Consider the following 21715-nt stretch of genomic DNA (forward strand, 5'->3'; position numbering starts at 1 on the left):
GTATTGCCAGGCACTGTTATAGGCACAGAAAAAGTGGCAAGATCTCATGATGATAACACAGATGGAAAGGAAGAACAACTGTTGTTTTATTCAGAGAAGCCTATTTTTGTTTTACAAATGTAAACTCTTCTGGAATTTCTGATTATATAAACTAGATATAATTTCTTCTAATTTGTTTTCATGAAAGTTGGTTTATTTATTTGACTTGTTACCTCTGCTTTCCCTCTTCATTTTTTCATGTATTTAGTGATAATTCATTATCCATTCATATAAATAATAATGATTGGTAATAGTAATAACAAATAATCAGTATTACAAATGAAGGGGTTTCCTTACAGCTACCACTGTCTCTCTGGCAGGAAATGCAGATGGGAATGGAAACGTATTGGCTATGATAGCGGGGTAGGATGTGCTTCAGTCTGAGCCATATATATCACTTAGGATAGACTAAAGAAAACAAAAATATCATCTTGCTCTTCTTTGTGGCTTTATCATACTTTCTAGGAACATCATACACATTTTTTTTTTTATTTTGTGTAGAGAACTTGTCTTACTAGCTATTCTTAACCTATGACCAAACTGTAAATAGAGCTGTTTTTGTACGGAAGGCAGACAATTGGCCCAGTGAGTTACCACTTAGGATACTATACATCACACTCCAGCTAATGGCTGGAAATATCTTGCTAAGATCAACATGCATTTCTTCAGTAGCCCTTCTATGTCAGCTTGCTGATATAAATGGTTGTGTTTAGTTTTGCTGTTGATTTGAACGAAAGAGCTCTTTAATTTCCATAATTCTTCAAAGTAACTGGTCATCTTACCTTTCCTAATTATTGATATCCTATATATTTATTTAAATTTTATCTTTCCACTGTATTTTCTCAGTGAGACTTTGGAAGAAAGGGCATTGTACCCCATGATTTCAATCAAATATGTGTGAGATGATTAGACGTTTCAGTGCATGTACTTGAATACAGGTGAAGGATTCATGGTTACTGGCCCACGTAGGCCCAGTGGAGGAGAAAGAAGAGGTAACAGATAATCATTGTAGTAGACTACATACAGCTGAAGTGGTAAAAGGAGATAACATCTAACAAACAGAAGGAGAAGTAAAGCCAGCCTAGGGATTTGGCAATGTTTTTAGAAGAAATAATGCTTATGCTGAATACTGAATAATATATAAAATTTGAACAAGCAAAGAGGTCTGGGGGGAAATGCCCAGAAACAAAAGCTTCAAAGAGAATATTCTAGGTGGGGGAATATAATTATAATTAATGTATCATACCATATCACATCATATAAAAATAACCAGAAAAACTTGTTCTCTTTAACATTTAGCTGTTACATGTAGAATGAAATATTAACTGGTAGAAAGAAAGGGAGGTATACAAACTGGCCTTTGGCCATTCTTTCTCAGTATTCCTTCACAGTACAATATATTTTTTAATAAGGCAAACTGTTAGTGTCAGAATGATGTAATATACCTAAAACATTTTAATGCCAATGTCTGAATAAGTACAGATCCCCTGCTCTTAGATAGTCAGTCAGCCTTATAATAATTAAAAATGGCAGCTGATTAATTTTATAGTTATGCTTATTTTATAATACCCCAGATGTTTCTTTCCCCTCTATTTAAACACTACTCACACTGCAAAGCATAAACATATTTGTTTGCCAGTGTGCAATTAAAACTGCCCGAACTCTAGAGACCATAAGCAATATTATTTGACCTTGCATGGGCTTTAGTTACATAGGCATTGACCAAATACCAATAAAACAAATAAGAGGTTAATGAAATTGCTTTCCTATTTTAAATTCATAATATAGTACTAATTACATATGTGTATTTCTACTTCTGTCTTCCTCTCCCATTCTATCTCCATTTTACCTTATATTTATATTGTACTTTAAGCCTTACCCCAAATCTTTTCCATTCATTTTGCATTACTAATTTCCCTAAATGTGTACATATGTATGTGTGTGTATGTCTCTGTGTGTGTATGTGTGTTTATATAATATTTTCTCTAGTTTTTCACCATTGTGTATTTTTCACTACTAATATTGCAAGGAACTCACATGCAAGGATTTGAATAATCTTTCTCATGTAAAATTTTTTTATGCTTATTTTTTTAAAGATTTTATTTATTTATTTGAGAGACAGAGAGAGAGACAGAGATAGAGAGAGCACAAGCCAGGAGGACAGGGAGCCTGATTTGGGGCTTGATCCCAGGACCATGTGATCATGACCTGAACTGAAGGCAAATGCTTAACTGACTGAGCCACCCAAGCACCCCTCACATAAAATTTTTAAAGACTATTGAAGTATAATTGCACACATTTAAAGTCTACGATTTTATAATGGTCTGAGAGATGTATATGCCCAAGAAACCATCTACAATTAAGATAAACATATTTATCATTCTCAAAGTTTCTACATGTTCCCTTGTAATTCCCCTCTTCCCTGCTTCCATGACCAACTTTCTTTCCCCATTCCCAAGGGCACCACTGGTCGACTTTTTACAAACTTTCTATAGAGCCATTTGCATTTTCTACTAACAGTATTTATACAGTGGAATCACAAAATATACTCGATTTGATTCATTCAGTATAATCATTTTAAAATTCACCCAATAATTGCTTCATTTTTATTATTAGATAGTAATTCTATAGATAAAACACCTTTTGTTTATGCATTGATGAATTCACTTATTAATACTTGGTTTGCATCTAGAATCTAGTTATTACAAGTAAAGCTGCTATGATTATTTATGCACAAATCTTAATAGGGACATAAGTTTCCAATTATCTTGGGTATATCTTAGTTGTGGAATACCTACACCTTGTGAAAAGTTTAACTTTTAAAGAGACTGCTAAACCCTTTAAAGGATTTGCTCAAATCTTTTACCCATTTATTTTAAACTGGCTAATTTTGAGATTTCTAGATATAATCCTTTGTCAGAACTAGAATTTGTAACAATTGTCTCCCAGTCAACAACTTTGTTGATTATTTTTACAGTGTTTTCCAAAGGACTTAATTTTAATAAAGTCCAATTTATTATTCTCTTATGGACCTTTCTTTTGGTATCATCTTTTTTTTGGATCATATCTTTAAAAACGTTTTCTATGACAGTTACAAAAATTTTCTCATTGACTTTTTTTAAAGATTTATGAGCCTGTGCGTGTGGGTAGGGGGAAGGGCAGAGGAAGAAAATCTCAAGCAGACTCCTCACTGAGTGGGCTGAGTGGGGTGGAGGTGGGGGTGGGGGGACAGATACATAGCTTGATCCATTAGATTTTGACCTGAGCCAAAATCACAAGTCAGAGACTTAACTGACTGAGCCACCCAGGTACCCCTCATTGCTTTTTTTTTTTTTTCCTGGAAATTTTATAGTTATAGGTTTTAATTTTGATCCATTATTCATTTTGAGTTAGTTTTCGTACATGGTATAAAATAAGGATCTAAGGGGGATTTTGTTTTTTGTATATGGATATTAAAATGTTTCAGCTACAGAAGTACCTTTAAACATTTTTGTCTATTATAACTTTTTTTTTTTTAGTGTGTGAGAATGATCCTGAAATCTTTATATTTTGTTCTGTTGACCTATTTATTGGTCAGTATATCAGTTCCTTTCTGCCTTAATTATTGTACCATTATAATAAGTCTTGAAATAAGGTAGTGTTACTCCTTTTACTTTTCATCTTTTATAAAAATTTTTCACTCTTCTAGGTCCTTTGCATTTTCACATAAATTTAAGGAGACTAAATGATTATTTTTTTTAATTAGTGAGTAGATTTACTATACATAATGTGCATTCTGTACTCCAGGTATATGCAAAGTAAAAAATGAAAAGTAAACATGGGGGGAACACTTTTTTTAAATTACTCTGAAGGAGAGCATAAAGTATTTCTAGTTACTAGCAGTTGATAAGTTGACATAACAAATACATAAAATTGGCCCATTGTGTCTAAAGTGTTAATGTATTTTAAATAAATGAAGATTTATCTTCTAGATACTATAATATCTCAGATCTTGGAAGAGTGATCTAGTTCAACTGCCTCCTGAGCATCAGGAGCTTAAAACATGACTATCCGTAGTAGGCAGAGTTAAGATTTATAGCAGGTGGACTGTGACCAGTGTATTACATTATACTCATTCGTATCTCCAGACTTCACTGAGTAAAACAGGCTGCATTCTTGAATAAATAAGTGAATGAGCTATTACTACAGGTTATTTTACTTTATGTAGTATAAATATATCCATACTATTAATACATAATAGAAATCTAATGTGTTTTGATCTTCTGCTATAATATTTCTTCATCTCCCACATCACCATTTTGATGAAATTTATTTTACTTTAAAATTTTGAGAGATCTGCTCAATGTCCTTTGATAGACTCTATTTAGCTCTGAATTTGGCCAACTTGTTTTCGTAAAAGTCTTGATTCCCATATCTGAAAATGACAGCTTTAGATTATTAAGGTACATATTAATACCCCAAATATTAAACTCTGTAGTATCTATTGGATATTTGACAGCAATGGATGTGCGGGGTTAGTCAGCATGTTCACAAACAGATGAATTGAAGGCACAGAAATTCTGCTTCAGAAATAATTCAGGTATGCCAAGTGAATGGAAGCATAGACATTGTTAGGTGAAAATTGAGTTATCCGTGAAATATTTTTACTTCCTATTTCAAGTTCTACATGCAAGAGAATAATAAAAACATAGTGTTATTGAGTCTTCTGCATTGGGAACAAAATATTTGAGCTAGGATGCAACCAAACAATGTACCAGAGAAAAAACATATTTAGCCCAATAGTGACAGACAGTGGTCCAAAGCCAGTCTTCTGTAGCTATGACCTTTCTTCCTAAATTCCTTCAAATGATCTTCAGGCAGTAATGTTGCAGTGCTCCCCAAATTATTCTATAATTTATGATTTATAAAATGCACTTGTCACATTGCTGAGAAGTTTAGTAGCAAGAAATAATTTTTTCAGAATAGCAAGCATTATAAGAATAAGATGGTAGCAGAGTAGCACATTCATTTGTAGATGGTCACATTTATGTTAACATAAAAAATTGCTTTTTGCAAAGTTTTATGATATTAATCTTGCTATGGTTTTATTGATGTCACAACAGGAGGTTAATAAAAATAACATATAATAAGCATAACTTTAATTGCTAAACTATATTGGGTTTCCACTCGGTAAATTGATAATAACTCAAAATGTAAAAAATTTTATGTTCCTGAACAACTATTCTTTTTTCTACTGTTTTTATAATTCAACTATTAAGGTCCTCAGTTCCTTAGAAGAATAGGGTAGGGCAATATCAAAACTCTCATTCAAATCTGGGGTCATTTTCATATTGAGGAATAAAATTAATTGACCATGTTCCAACAATGTTTAAAATCTGTTAATTCACCGTTAGACTATAACAACTTTGTCACTAACATCAATGAGATTTTTTAAGGCACTGGTAAATGACTCTAAAGGACATGTCAATCTAAGCTTTAGAGTTATGAGTTAATAGTTAAACATATTAAAATTGTGTGAAATACAGGCTTATTGTCTGAAGGAAAAGTTAAAATTGTGTTTGCTGATTATATTTCTCAAAATTATGTTGTAAACAGAACATTTTAAATCCAAGTTTCAAATCCCTATGTGTACTTTATATTGGTTGGAATATGTCCATTTCTCATTATTGTTATATGAGTAAAGACATAATTAAATCTTTGACAAGGAATTGTATAGTCACTTTATTCTTAAAATTTCAGTAAATATCTATTAGATTATTGTAGTATTGCTTTAACCAAATGTGGCCTTATTAGCTTCTTTATTTTCTTTCCAGAAAAGGCAGAGAAAAGAATTCCTTTGAAACTTCAGGAAGGAAAGAGGTAAGCCGAAGTAATTATAGAACTGGAACATCTCCAGCACTGGGGCTGACATCCTGATTATTAGAGCAGCATCTATTACAGCCACAAGTAATTTCAGATGAACCTAATCCATCAGTTCCTGCTTCCCCAAAGGGCCACTTCTAATTCCTGCTGGAGCCATGGACACCTGGTAAGAGAGGTGATTTTTTTTTTTAAGTGCACTTTAACTTCCAGAATCCATAGGAAGCTCTACCTCTGAATGCTCAGACTTTCTAAACTGTTGTCAATATGAAAACATTCTACAAACTGCCTAAGACAGTTACCCACAGCCAGATGGGGTTAGGAGGCCTTAGGAGAGTTGGAATTTTCTAAGATCACAGGTAACCCTTCCCGTGCATTAAGGAGAATCTCCTGCCTTACGGAGGTGGTGGTGTCTATGGTTTAATCCTATGGTTCCCAGGTTTTAATCCTGGGAAAGAAATGTTGACTCATGCTTTTATTTATTAAATTTTATCTTCACTATGTCAAAGTTGCTATAGTCTAGGAGGTAGAGTAGATGCAAACCAGGAAGACGACATTTTACCTCAATTTGTAAAAAAAAAAAAAAAAAAAAAAGACATTGAAGCAAGGGCATAAATGCATTCGTAGACCCCTCCCCAGCACATTACATATGAAGTGATCAATAAGTATTTAGGTGAGTGAATCATAGGAATTGTGACATGGGAATCTGAGTTTTCAGGACAATATACTAAGACATGTGTTTAGTCAGAGAGACAAAGATGTTACAGAGCAGTTAAGTTGTTGGAATAGCATTAAGTATCATAAAGGAAGTTAGGTAGAAATACTAGAATATGTCAGCAGGTTATTTTCCTAATTTGTAAACATTCAGGTTGGGTGATCTGAATGAATGCATATAAAAATTAAGAGAACTTGGTAAAAATAACTCCTCACCTCCTATACTGAAAAAATGAACGAATGAGTAAATTATATAGAAGTAGATTGCAGGGGCGCCTGGGTAGCGCAGTCGTTAAGCGTCTGCCTCCGGCTCAGGGCGTGATCCCGGCGTTCCGGGATCGAGTCCCACATCGGGCTCCTCGGCTGGGAGCCTGCTTCTTCCTCTCCCACTCCCCCTGCTTGTGTTCCCTCTCTCGCTGACTGTCTCTCTGTCAAATAAATAAATAAAATCTTTAAAAAAAAAAAAAAAAGAAGTAGATTGCAAAAAAATAATATCTCCCAAGTTATTTACTGCTCTCAAAATCTTGTCTGGAAGATACTTCGGTTAATAGAGTTGCCAAAAATCATTTTATCCTCAAAAATGAAAAAGGAAAAATTTACTTTCCAATTTACTCTTCTCTTACCAAATTGGTTTTTTATGTTAGTTCCAAATATATCAAATGAATCTTATGCTTGTACAAGTCACTCTGCCCCAAGTGGCAATCCTTTACTTACCTTTGTGTTAAGGAGGAACTTGAAGTAGCTGATATAAAATTATAACTAGTATTTGAGTTCAAGTCTCAAAGCAAACATACAGTTGAAATTACTATAAAACTTACACAGAAAAGGTTTGGCTGTATTTTAGATTTTTTAAATTTCAAAGCATACATCTTGATTTCATGTAACTAGAAAGCTGTTAGTGCTGTTGAGTACACCAAGATTTTTACATCAAACAGAACTGTTTTTAATCATTTGTTAATAGAGCAACTTTTTATGCTAAAAAATTTATTACTCTGGTATTTTATTTTGTTAATGTATTTGTTGTACTTTAACCTAAGTAATATAACCTTAGTTTTGTCATAAGGAACAGAAAAATATAAAAACTCGGGGATGTTATAAAGATTAAACAATAAAAAAATAGAGAGTAATAAATAAATAATAGCTCCATCTATCTTATTTATATCTTTCTGTCACTAGTGCCTGCCTTACTAATAACAAGAATCCAAAAACATGTGTTCCTAGAAATTAACATGTGAATATGCAATAGAAAAAGCGGAGCTGAAGTTTGCCCCACCAAACAGCTTATACGGGAAACCAGTCTAAGGAACACAATGAAGAGTGTAGGTTCTATTCTTTCTGGAGATGGACCGATTACTGATTAACCTTTTAGAATAGACAGACTATCTATGTCTCTGTGGCCTTAAATTTGATTTTCAACAAAGATCAGAAAAGGAACCATCAAAAGACAAATTATTTAGCTAAAAATTGAGTGTTGTTGTGGTTTTTCTTTAGATTTTTTTCTGGGACAGAATTTCACAAGCGATCATATGGATTATCACTGGGTTGTCTTTAACTACCATGCTGATTCAAAATGGTATTTATTTACAAATAATGAACTTGAGATCAAGGATAGACATCAGACTGAAGACTTCTCAACATAAGAGCAAGAGGTCTCCATATCTGAGAACATTTACCAAACTTTACTGTAAATACTTGTGCAGGGTTTTTATTCCTCGGTAGTTCCTAAATATCTTGAGATTGGAATCAGACTTTTCCTTTTATAATATTTGTTTATGTGCCTAACACAGAGTCTGGCATGTAGAAAGTACCTATGAAATGCACATTAAGTTGAAAGACTAAAAATGACCCTAAGAAGATATAGAAGAGGATGAGTGCCTCTCTCCCACCAAAGTAGTTGAATCCAGAGCTATTAGACATAGTGGTAGAATATGAAGCGCTTATCATGGGTTCAAGCTAATTACGCTAAGAGAAGCTATTCTGTGACTGCTGGATGCTACACAATTTATAAAGTGTAACATCATGGTTTTATCTGCTAAAGAAACCTCTGGAGTCCTTAGTGCTTGAGAAAGGGTGGAAAAGAGAATAAACGTTTCTCAGTCTCCTATGCTTTGGAATAAAAGCTGCAATGATGGAATATTTTAGTAACAACTATGCTTCAGAGTTTCCAGCTTTGGTAGAAGCACAGAGTGAAACTACTTTGTAGTCATGATGTCAAGATGTATTTGAGACAGAACATATTTTTGCATTTGGCTAGAAAACCAAGTTTTTATGATTATCAACATGCCATACCATCATCTTCTGCAGACCCCCGTCAGTATAAAGAAAAAAGAAGAGGAAGGAACCATGTGACTGCCTAGTGATGGGTAGGTCTCATAGTATAAATAGAATGCTTCTTTTGCTTGCAGCTTTATTGAGATACAATTGACATATACCACCATGTAAGTTTAAGGTGTATAGCATAATGACTTGACTTACGTATATTGCAAAATGATTACCGCATATAAGCAACATCCATTATATAATATAGTTACAAAAATGTTTTATTTCCTGTGTTGAGAACTTTTGGGATCTATTCTATTAGCGACTTTCAAATACACCGTACAGCAGTGCTCACAACAGCCATCATATACATTACATCCCCGATACTAATTCTTCTTAACCCGGATGTTTGTACCTTTTGACTACCTTCACCAAATTTCTCTACCCTCTTTGCCTTGCCTCTGGCAACCACAAGTCTGGTCCCTTTTTCTTTAAGTGTGGTTTTGCTAGCTTCCACATCTAGGTGAGGTGATGCAGTGTTAGTCTTTTTTGGTCTTACTTCACTTAGCATAATGCCCTCAAGATCAATCCATATTGTCACAAATGGCAGGATTACCATTTTTATGGCTGAATAGTATTCCATTGTGTGTGTATGCCTGTGTGTGTGTGTGTGTGTGTGTGTGTAAGCACACACCCCACAATTGCATTATAATTGCTTTATCTCTTCATCCATCAATGGACACTTACGTTGTTTCCATATCTTGGCTATTGTAAATAGCCGTGTTCGTGCTGCCATGAACAAGGAGGGGGCAGATAACCTCTTCAACATAGTAATTTCATTTTCTTCAGATAAATACCCAGAGGTAGAATTGCAGAATCATAGGGCAGTTCTTTTTCCAGTTTTTTGAGAAGTTTCCATATTATTTGCCATGGTGGCTGTAACCAACCGACATTTCCACCAAAAGTACACAAGTTTCCTTTTTCTCCATATTCTTGCCAATATTTGTTTTCTTAGTCTATTTTTTTTTAAGATTTTATTTATTTATTTGACAGAGAGAGAGAGGGGCAGTGGGAGAGGGAACACAAGCAAGAGGAGTGGGAGAAGGGGGAAGCAAGGTTCCCGCTGAGCAGGGAGCCCGATGCAGGGCTTGATCTCAGAACGCTGGGATCTTGACCTGAGCCGAAGGCAGATGCTTAATGACTGAGCCACCCAGGTGCCCCTGTTTTCTTAGTCTTTTTGATACTAGTCATTCTAACAGGTATGAGGTGGTGTCTTGTGGTTTTGATTTGTGGTTTTGATTTGCATTTTTCTCATGATTAATGATGTTGAACATCTTTTCGCATTCCTGCTTACCATTCAAATACCTTCTTTGGAAAAAAATGTCTATTCAAGGCCTTTGCCCATTTTAAATTGGATTATGTTTTTTTGCTATTGAGTCATCTGAGTTCTTTATATATTTTGAATATTAACCCCTTAGCAGATATGCAGTTTGTAAATATATTCCCCAGTCCATAGGTTGTCTTTTCATTTTCTTGATGATTTCCTTTGCTGTGCAGAGCCTTCTAGTTTGATGTAGTACCACCTGTTGATTTTTTTATGTTGTTGCTTGTGCTTTAGATGTCATACCCAAAAAATTGTCGCCAAGAACCATGTCAAGGAGCTTTATTTCTAGGTTTTCTTCTAAGTCTTTAACCCTTCTTGAGTTAACATTCATGATGGTCAGAGATAGGGGTCATTTTCTTTTAACATGTAAATGTCTAATTTTCCCATCACCATTTGCTGAAAAGACCATCTTTTTTCCATTGAATATTTTTGGTTCCCTGGCCAAATATTAGTTGACCATATATGTATGGGTTTATTTCCTAGTTCTTAATTGTGTTCCATCCATCTATGTGTCCATTTTTGTGCTGGTATGATAATGTTTTGATTACAAAAGATTTTTAATATAGTTTAAAATCAGGACTCCTGATGTCTTCAGTTTTGTTCTTTCTTCTCAGGGTTGCTTTGGCTGTTTGGGGTCTTTAATGGTTCCATATGAATTTTAGGATTATTTTTCTATTTCTGTAAAAAATGCCATTGGAATCCTGATAAAGATTGCATTAAATTTGCTACTGATGGTTTGAATAGAATATCTTAGAAAGCTATTTCATGCTGGTGCAAACTGGTACATTTTAAGAATTCAAATAAAACTTTCATTTTCAAGCCTTCCAATTTAAGTACTAAGGAATCAGGATGTTAGGTACTAATAGAGATATTCTTTTTAGTTTGAAATAGTATGATTCAAATATAACACCTCTAACATTTCCTGCAAATAGGATCAAATTATAAAAAGAATATGCTTCTTTTTTTTTTTCAGATAAAATAACTTCACAGAACAATGCTTTCAACAATCTAGTCTGCAGTGGTATAAATTAAAAAAAAAAATAGATGTGTCCATGCACTTAAAGAAGTATATAACTTTTAGGAAATAGATTTTATAATAAGAAAAAAGGAAAAGAATACTATTTCCTTTTTACATTTTCTTATTAACCCCAAATAAACTATTTTGTTGCTATAACTTTTATTTCTCTTTCTCTAGCTTTCTATTTTGGAATATTATAGATTCACACATAGTTATAACACAGAGAGGTCCCTATATTCTTCATCCAATTTTCCCAAGACGGAAACATCTTTCTTAATTAAACTATAAATCACAACCAGAATATTGTCATTAAAAAATCTTCTGACCTTATTCAGGTCCACCAGTTTTACATGCACTAATTTTATGCATGTATGTGTGTTTAGTTATTTGCTATTTTATCAAATGTTTACATTCATGTGACCACTGTGTGAGTCAAGATGCATAACAGTTTCCTCACAAGGATCCCACACGTTGTTCTCTTAGAGTCACAGCCACCTGAGTCTATTACCACCTCAACCCCTGGCAAAAATGAATCTGTCTTCATCTTTCTAATTTTGTCATTTCAAGAATGCTACGTAGAATCATATAGCGCGTAACCACTTACGATTGAGTTTCATGCTCAAGATAATTGTTGGACTGGATCTATCTGAGATGTTATGTGTATCAATAGTGTCTTTAATGACAAGTCATATTCCATGAAATGGACGTACCACCGTTTAACAATTCACGTATTAGAGGTACCGGTTTGTGACTACTGCAAATGACTAAAGCTGCCATAAATGTTTGTATGCAGATTTTGTATAAACGTAAGATCTCATTTAATAGAAATTCATGCCAAACACTGCAATTGCTGGATCATATGGGAAGTGCAAGTGTAGATTTTTTAAGAAATTGCCAAGTATATTTTAGAATGGCTGGATCATTTAACATTTCTTGAAGTAATGTGTGAATGATGCATTTTCCCCCACATTTTTACCAGCATTTGGAATTAGTACAATTTATTTTTACTTGAGTTTTTCTGATAGGAGTTATTGATATTTCATTTGGTCTTAACTTTCCTTAATGGCTAATAATACTAAACTGGCACTAATTTATATATTTATTATATTAGTGTGTATGTGTGTGTAGATAAATATATCCACTTCAGTGAAATGTCTGTACATGTATTTTGTCCATTTTCTCATTGCAGTTTTTTGCCCCCCCAACTTTGCTAATTTAAATATTCTGGAGAGAAGTCATTTGTCAAAAGTGTGCTTTGAAAATACTATTTTCTCAGTATTCTAGCTGTTTTTTTTTTTTTCCAATCCTCCTCACAGGGCCTTTACCAAGGCAAAGTTTTAAATTTATTATTATTATATATATATTTTTTAAGTAGGCTCCGTAGCCAGTATGGAGCTCAATGCAGGGCTTGAACTCACAACCCTGAGATCAAGATCTGGTATTAAGAGTTGGATGCTTAACTGACTGAGCCACCCAGGCACCCCTAAATATTATTGAAATTGTGAGTTAAATTGTGTACAAAGTAGAGAGTTAAGGTTGAGATTTATTTGGATATCCAATTGTTTCAGGATTGTTTTTTGAAAAGGTAATCTTAACTGCTTTTGTACCCTTGTAAAAAAATCAGACATATTTATGTTGGTAAATTTGGGGGTTCTGTATTTTTTTCCTTCAGTCTTTTTGTCTATTTCTCCAGAAATACCACATTGTCTTAATTACTGTAGTTATATGTTAAGTCTTAATGCTGGATAGGGAAATTTCTCCTGTTTTATTCTTTTCTAAAAATTTTTTAAACAATTCTATCATCCATACTTTGCACACAAATTTTAAAAAATAAGTTTGTCTATGAGATGCAAAGAGGCATTTTTCCAAAGAAGACATACAGATGGCTAACAAACATAGGAGAAGATGCTCAACATCATCCAACATCAGGGAAATACAAATCAAAACCACAGTGAGATACCACCTCACGCCAATCACAATGGCTAAAATGAACAACCCAGGAAACAATAGATGTTGGCAAGGATGCGGAAGAGAACCCTCTCACACTATTGGTGAGAATGCAAACTGGTGCAGCCACTCTGGAAAACAGTATGGAGGTTCCTCAAAAAGTTAAAAAACAGAACTACCCTGCCACTCTGCAACTGCACTACTAGGTAATTATCCAAAGGATACAAAAATACTGATTTGAAGGGACACATGCACCCCAATGTTTATAGCAGCATTTTTATCAATACTAGCCAAATTATGGAAAGAGCCCAAATGTCCATCAACTGATGAATGGATAAATAAGATGTGGCCTCTCCCTCGCTCTCCATGTATTTATATATAAATATATAATGGAATATTAGCCATAAAAAAGAATGAAATCTTGCCACTTGCAATGATGTGGATGGAACTAGAGGGTATTATGCTAAGTGAAATAAGTCAGTCAGAGAAAGACAAATACCGTATGATTTCACTCATATGTGGAATTTAAGAAACAAAACAGATGAACATAGGGGAAAGGAAAAAAAAGAAAGAGGGAAGCAGACCATAAAAGGACTCTTAACTAGAACAAACTGAGGGTTGCTGGAGGGGAGGCGGGTGGGGGAATGGGTTAAATGGGTGCCGAGCATTAAGTAGGGCACTTGTGATGAACGCTGGTTGTTTGATGGAAGTGTGGAATCACTACAGTCTATATTCTACACTAAGGTAACACTGTGTGTTAACTGACTAGAATTTTAAAAATTGAAGAAAAAAATAATTCTATGTCTAAAAAATATTTCTGAGATTTGATAGAAATTACATTAAACTTATAGGTAAACTTGGGAATAATGAAGACCACTACTCTGTTGATTTTTCCAGTCCATGGTGCACTGCGTCTATCCATTGATAAAGACCTTCTTTGATTTCTTTAGGCTACATTATGGAATTTTCATGACACAGACTGTGTATGATTTTGTTTCCATGTATCTGTTTGTCTGTACAAATGCAACTGACATTTGTATTTTGATATATTGTCCTGAAAAGTTTGCAAAGTCAATAGTTTTTTAAGAAGGTATTTTGTTTGATCCCTGGGATTGTCTACAAAAACAATTGTATCATAGGCACATGGGGACAGTTTTCTTCCTCAGTTTATAGTATGTATGCCTTTTCTTTTTCTTCCTTTACTTCAGTGACTAGAACTTCCAGTATTATGTTGTATGTGTTGATGAAAGTGAATATCCTAGCCTTATTCCAATCTTAGGGGAGAAGTATTCAGAATTTCATCTTCAAGTGTAATGTTAATTATAGGCATTTGTAGATAATCCTATTAATTTGGGGAAATTCTCCTTTATTCTTAGATTATTAGTTTGAGAGTTTTTACAATGAACGGGTATTTTATTAAATGATCATTCTCTGTCAGTTGATCATGAGCAGATATTTCTTCTATGGCTTCTTGATATGTGGGATTATATAGATATATTTTAAATTTTCTTTATTGAAAGAGAAAGCACAAGTTGGGGGGAGAGGGGGAGGGAGAGACTCTCTCCTGAGCAGGGAGCCTGACGAGGGGCTCGATCCCAGAACCCCAGGATCATGACCTGAGATGAAGACAGATGCTTAACCAACTGATATGTTGGGATTATATTAATAAATTTTTGAATAGTGAGCCAACCTTCATATCTGGATGAAATTCCACTTGTTCATGGTGTTTGGTTTTCTTTATATATTGCTGGATTTGCTTTGCTAATATAAACCTGAGGATGTTGCATCTAAATTCATGGGAAATAATGAATCTGTAGTTTACCTTTTTCTACTATATCTATCAGATTATAGAATCAGGATCAGGATAACAGAAGTCTTGCAAGTGAGTTGGGAAGACTTCCCTAGTGTTCTCTTTTCTGAAAAATATTTTGTAAAATTAATGCTTATTTTTTGATTGCTTGTGTGAATTCTCCAGTGAAATCATGTGGACCTAGATATTTCTACTTGGAAGATTTATTACAAACTCAATTTCTTTAAAGGTAACAGGCCTATTCAGATTGTCTTTTTCATTTTGATTAATTTTAGGAAGTTTATCATTTCCAAGGAATTGAAATGGCTGTAGGATCTGTTATGATATCCCCTATTCTTTTTCTAAATCTGAGATGTATATCTTCACTCTTCTTACATTTGTGAGTCTTTCTAGAGGTTTATCAATTTCATTGATACTTATTGAAGACCTAACCTTTTGATTCATTGATTTTTCTCTTTGTTTTGCTGGCTTCATTTTATTGATTTCTGCTCTTCTTTATGTCCTTCTTTATGCCTGTATTAGATTTACTTTGCTTTTCTGTTTTCTAGTCTCTTGAGGAAGGAAATTAGGTTATTGTTTTAAGGTCTTTCCTGTTTTTCTAATGTAAATCTTTAGTTATGTAAATTTCCCTCTCAGACAAGAGATAGCTGTGTCCTACATATTTTGATATTCTCTATTTTCCATTTAGTTCTATGCATGTTTTATTACTTTCTCTGCAAATTCCTCTCTGACCTATGTATTATTTTAAAGTTTATTATTATTTTCCACGTATTTGAAGATGTTCCTGTTTTTTATTTTGCATTCACAGCAGTTAGAAAACAGAATCTGTATGATCGCAATTCTTTAAAAATTAGTTAAGGTTGGGGGCCTGGGTGGCTTGTCAAATTGAGCGTCCAACTACTGATTTTGGCTCAGGTCACGATCTCAGGGTTGTGGGATTGAGCCCTCTGTAGGGCTCTGTGCTCAGTGGAGATTCTGCTTAGAATTCTCTCTCTCTTTGCCCCTCCCCCCTACATGCTCTCACTTACTCGTGTTCTGTAGCTCTGAAATAAATAAATCTTTAAAAAAATTAAGGTTTTATGATTAAGATATGTTCTATCTTGGATATATTCCATGGACACATAAATATTATATGCATTCTGCTGTTTGGGGGACTATTCTTTAAATGTTGTGTAGATCCTGTTGGTTGGTCGTACTTCTTTCATATATGTCCTTGCTAATTATCTCTTTATTTCTATAAAGTAGAGATGTTGATGTCTCCAAGTACAATTCTGGATTCATCTGTTTTTCCTTTGAATTTTTTGTCTTTGCTTCATATATTTTGCAGATCTGTTGCTCATTGCTTTAAGATTACTATATCTACTTGATGGACTGACTCTTTCATTATTATAAAATTTACCCTCTCTGTCCTTGGTAATTTTCTTTACTGTGAAGTAAATTTTATCTCATGTTAACATAGCCATTTCTATTTACTTTAGATTAATGATTTTATATTATATATTTTCTATAATTTATTTTCTCCCTATGTATGCCATTATACTTGAAATGAGTTTGACTACAGCATATTATTAGGTGATGTGCTTTTTTTCCACTTGTGGATCTCTTTTAAATATTTAAACGATTTACATTTACTGTTATGGCTTTAACAAGATTTAAGTCTGTTTTATTTTTTTCTGTTTAATATTTCCATATTTGCTGCTTTTCTGAGGTCCCTTAAAAATGGAATTCTCAAAAATGTTTATCTCCAGTATTTTTTAGTGTATTTCTTTATATGGCTCTTTAGTGCTTGCTCTAAGATTGTTAAATATAAATAATAGCAAAATCCATGATGTTAACATTTTACCAATTCGACTGAAGTGGAAAACACTTATCTCTATACCCTTTTGCCCTCTCCCATTTATAATCAAAATGGTATAAATATTTACTGTATAAAAAGACTGTATTAAAAAATATTATAATTTTTTATTGAAACATGATTTTGAAATCTCAAGAAGGAAAATCTGTTGAATTCCCATATATAATTTTTTCTGTTTTTATTGCCATTTCTTCCTACCTAATGTTACAAAATTTCTACTTTTATTGTTTCCATTCTGTTTAGAGAACTTCTGTTAGACATTCCTTAGGGTAGGTATGCTGGCATAAAAAAAAAAACCTCTTTTCCTTCATCTGAGAGAGTATCTTGACTTTTAATTCACTCTCAAAGATATTTTTGCTAAATAAAGGATTCTGAGTTGACAGTTCTTTTTTATAGCCTAATAAAAATGTCATTTTATTTCCTTCTACATCCATAATTTTTTTAATAAAGTTTTGTTGGAACACAGCCATGCTCATTAATTACATAGTATGTAATCATGGCTGCTTTCCTTTTTTAAAAAAATTTTATTATGTTAGTCACCATACTGTACCTCATTAGTTTTTGATGATTAATTTTTTGTGTATAACACCCAGTGCTCCATGCAATACATGCCCTCCTTAATACCCATCACTGGGCTAACCCATCAACCCACACCCCTCCCCTCTGAAGCACTCAGCTTGTTTCCCAGAGTCCATAGCCTCTCATGGTTCGTCTCCCCCTCTGATACCCCCCTTCATTTTCCCCTTCCTTCTCCTAATGCCCTCCATGTTATTCCTTATGTTCCACATGTAAGTGAAACCATATGATAATTGTTTTTCTCTGCTTCACTTATTTCACTTAGCATAATCTCCTCCAGTCCCATCCATGTTGATGCAAATGTTGGGTAATCATTCTTTCTGATGGCTGAGTAGTATTCCATTGTATATATGGACCACATCTTCTTTATCCATTTGTCTGTTGAAGGACATCTCGGCTCCTTCCAGAGTTTGGCTATTATGGACAATGCTACTATGAACATTGGGGTGCATGTGGCCTTTCTTTTCACTACATCTGTATCTTTGGGGTAAATACCCAGGAGTGCCATTGCTGGGTCATAATGTAGCCCTATTTTTAACTTTTTGAGGAACCACCATACTGTTTTCCAAAGTGGCTGTGCCAACTTGCATTCCCACCACAGTGTAAGAGGGTTCCCCTTTCTCCACATCCTCTCCAACATTTGTTGTTTCTTGCCTTGTTAATTTTTGCCATTCTAACTGGTGTAAGGTGGTATCTCAGTGTGGTTTTGATTTGAATTTCCCTGATAGCTAATGATGTTGAACATTTTTTCATGTGTCTGTTAGCCATTCATATGTCTTTGGAGAAGTGTCTGTTCATGTCTTCTGCCCATTTTTTGACTTGATTATTTGTTTTCTGGGTGTTGAGTTTGAGAAGTTCTTTATAGATCTTGGATACCAGCCTGTTATCTTTATTTTTCAGTGCCATTTGCAAATATCTTCTCCCATTCCGTGGGCTGCCTCCTTGTTTTGTTGACTATTTCCTTTGCTGTGCAGAAGCTTTTTATCTTGATGAAGTCCCAAACGTTTATTTTCACTCTTGTTTCCCTTGCCTTTGGAGATGTGTCTTGAAAGAAGTTGCTGTGGTAGATGTTGAAGAGGTTACTGCCTATGTTCTCTAGGATTTGGAAGGATTCCTGTCTCACATTGAGGTCTTTCATCCATTTAGAGTTTGTCTTTGTGTATGGTGTAAGAGAATGGCTGAGTTTCTTTCTTCTGTATATAGCTGTCCAATTTTCCCAGCACCATTTATTGAAGAGACTGTCTTTTTTCCACTGGATATTCTTTCCTGCTTTGTCAAAGATTAGTTGACCATAGAGTTGAGGGTCCATTTCTGAGCTCTCTATTCTGTTCCATTAGGCTATGTATCTGTTTTCGTGTCTGTACCATGCTGTCTCGATGATCACAGCTTTGTAATACAGCTTGAAGTCAGTCATTGTGATGCCCCCAGCTTTGGTTTTCTTTTTCAACATTCCCCTGGCAATTTGGTTTTTTTCTGGTTCCATACAACTTTCAGGATTGTTCCTGCTCTGTGAAAAATGTTGATGGTATTTTCATAGGGATCGCATTGAATGTATAGATTGCTCTGGGTAGCATGACATTTTAACAATGTTTATTCTTCCAATCCATGACCATGGAATGTTTTTCCATCTCTTTGTGTCTTCCCCAATTTCTTTCATAAATGTTTTATAGTTTCTAGAGTACAGATCCTTTACCTCTTTGGTTAGGTTTATTCCTAGGTATCATATGGTTTTTGGTGATATTGTAAATGAAATCGATTCCTTTTTTTTTTTTTATTTTATTATTATTTTTTTTAATGATTTTTTATTATATTATGTTAGTCACCATACAGTACATCCCCCGTTTCCGATGTAAGGCTCGATGATTCATTAGTTGTGTATAACACCCAGTGCACCATGCAATACGTGCCCTCCTTACTACCCATCACCGGTCTATCCCATTCCCCCACCCCCCTCCCCTCTGAAGTCCTCAGTTTGTTTCTCATAGTCCATAGTCTCTCATGTTTCATTCCCCCTTCTGATTACCCCCCCTTTCTTTATCCCTTTCTTCCCCTACTGATCATCCTAGTTCTTATGTTCCATAGATGAGAGAAATCATATGATAGTTGTCTTTCTCTGCTTGACTTATTTCACTTAGCATTATCTCCTCCAGTGCCGTCCATGTTGTAGCAAATGTTGAGAACTCGTTCTTTCTGATAGCTGAGTAATATTCCATTGTATATATGGACCACAACTTCTTAATCCAGTCATCTGTTGAAGGGCATCTCGGCTCCTTCCACGATTTAGCTATTGTGGACATTGCTGCTATGAACATTGGGGTGCATATGGCCCTTCTCTTCACTACGTCTGTATCTTTGGGGTAAATACCCAGTAGTGCAATGGCTGGATCATAGGGTAGCTCAATTTTTAACTTTTTAAGGGACCTCCACACGGTTTTCCAGAGTGGCTGTACCAACTTGCATTCCCACCAGCAATGTAGGAGGGATCCCCTTTCTCCACATCCTCTCCAACAATTGTTGTTTCTTGCCTTGTCTATTTTTGCCATTCTAACTGGCGTAAGGTGGTATCTCAGTGTGGTTTTGATTTGAATTTCCTTGATGGCTAATGATTTTGAACATTTTTTCATGTGTCTGTTAGCCATTTGTATGTCTTCATTGGAAAAGTGTCTGTTCATATCTTCTGCCCATTTTTTGATTTATTTGTTTCTCGTGTATTGAGTTTGAGAAGTTCTTTGTAGATCTTGGATACCAGTCCTTTATCTGTAGTGTCATTTGCAAATATATTCTCCCATTCCGTGGGCTGCCTCTTAGTTTTTCTGACTGTTTCCTTGGATGTGCAGAAACTTTTAATCTTGATGAAGTCCCATAAATTCATTTTATCTTTTGTTTCCCTTGCCTTTGGGGATGTATCATGAAAAAGGTTGCTTTGGCCAATGTCGTAGAGGTTGTTGCCTATGTTCTCCTCTAGAATTTTGATAGATTCCTGTCTCACATTGAGGTCTTTCATCCATTTGGAGTTTATTTTTGTGTATGGTGTGAGATAGTGGTCAAGTTTCATTCTTTTGCATGTAGCTGTCCAATTTTCCCAGCACCATTTATTGAAGAGACTGTCTTTTTCCCACCGGAAGATTTTTCCCTGCTTTATCAAAGATTAGTTGCCCAAAGAGCCAAGGGTCCATTTCTGGGCTCTCTATTCTGTTCCATTGGTCTATGTGTCTGTTTTTGTGCCAGTACCATGCTGTCTTTGTGATCACAGCTTTGTAGTACAGCTCGAAATCCGGCATTGTGATGCCCCCAGCTTTGTTTTTCCTTTTCAACAGTTCCTTGGAGATTCGGGGCCTTTTCTGTTTCCATACAAATTTAAGGACTGTTTGTTCCAGTTCTTTGAAAAATGTCCTTGGTATTTTGATCGGGATAGCATTGAAAGTGTAGATTGTTCTGGGTAGCATGGACATTTTAACTATGTTAATTCTTCCGATCCATGAGCATAGAATATCTTTCCATCTTTTTATGTCTTCCTCAATGTCTTTCAAGAGTGATTTATAGTTTCTAGAATATAGGTCCTTTACGTCTCTGGTTAAGTTAATTCCAAGGTAACGTATGGTTTTTGGTGCTATTGTAAATGGGATGGATTCCCTAATTTCTCTTTCTTCGGTCTCGTTATTCGTGTATAGAAATGCAACTGATTTCTGAGCATTTATTTTATATCCTTTCAGGTTGCTGAATTGCTGTATGAGTTCTAGCAATTTTGGGGTGGAGTCTTTTGGGTTTTCCACATAAAGTATCAATGTCATCTGTGAAGAGAGAGAGTTTAACTTCTTCTTTGCCAATTTGAATGCCTTTCATTTCTTTTTGTTGTCTGATTGCTGATGCTAGGACTTCTAGTACTATATTGGACAATAGTGGTGACAGTGGGCATCCTTGTCATGGTCCTGATCTTAAGGGAAAGTCTCTCAGGTTTTCCCCATTGAGAATGATATTTGCTGTGGGCTTTTCATAAATGATTTTTATGGATTTGAGGAATGTTCCCTCTATCCATACACTCTGAGGGTTTTTAATCAGGAAAGGATGCTGTATTTTGTCAAATGCTTTTTCCGCATTGAGAGGATCAATGCTTCTTGTGTCTGCTATATTTAATGTGTTCTATCACATTGGTTGATTTGCAAATGTAGAACCATCCTTGCATCCCAGGAATAAATCCCACCTGGTTGTGATGGATAATCCTTTTAATGTACTGTCAGATCCTATTGGCTAGGA

The 21715-nt window shown here is 34.7% G+C and overlaps 1 long non-coding RNA gene across 1 annotated transcript in view; it reads left to right on the top strand.

The window, feature by feature from the left end:
• Positions 1–8978, top strand: part of LOC148108595 (uncharacterized) — a 101535-nt gene extending 92557 nt beyond the window's left edge. Inside the window, exons 3-4 of the long non-coding RNA XR_015727550.1 lie at positions 5853–6067; positions 8917–8978. This is a non-coding gene — a long non-coding RNA (uncharacterized LOC148108595). The remainder of the gene's footprint in view (positions 1–5852; positions 6068–8916) is intronic.
• The last annotated feature ends 12737 nt before the right edge of the window (positions 8979–21715 follow it).

The sequence above is a fragment of the Ursus americanus genome, chromosome 18 (assembly GCF_024610735.1).
Source record: "Ursus americanus isolate L20-20 chromosome 18, mUrsAme1.1.p, whole genome shotgun sequence".
In the NCBI taxonomy this organism is placed as follows: Eukaryota; Metazoa; Chordata; class Mammalia; order Carnivora; family Ursidae; genus Ursus; species Ursus americanus.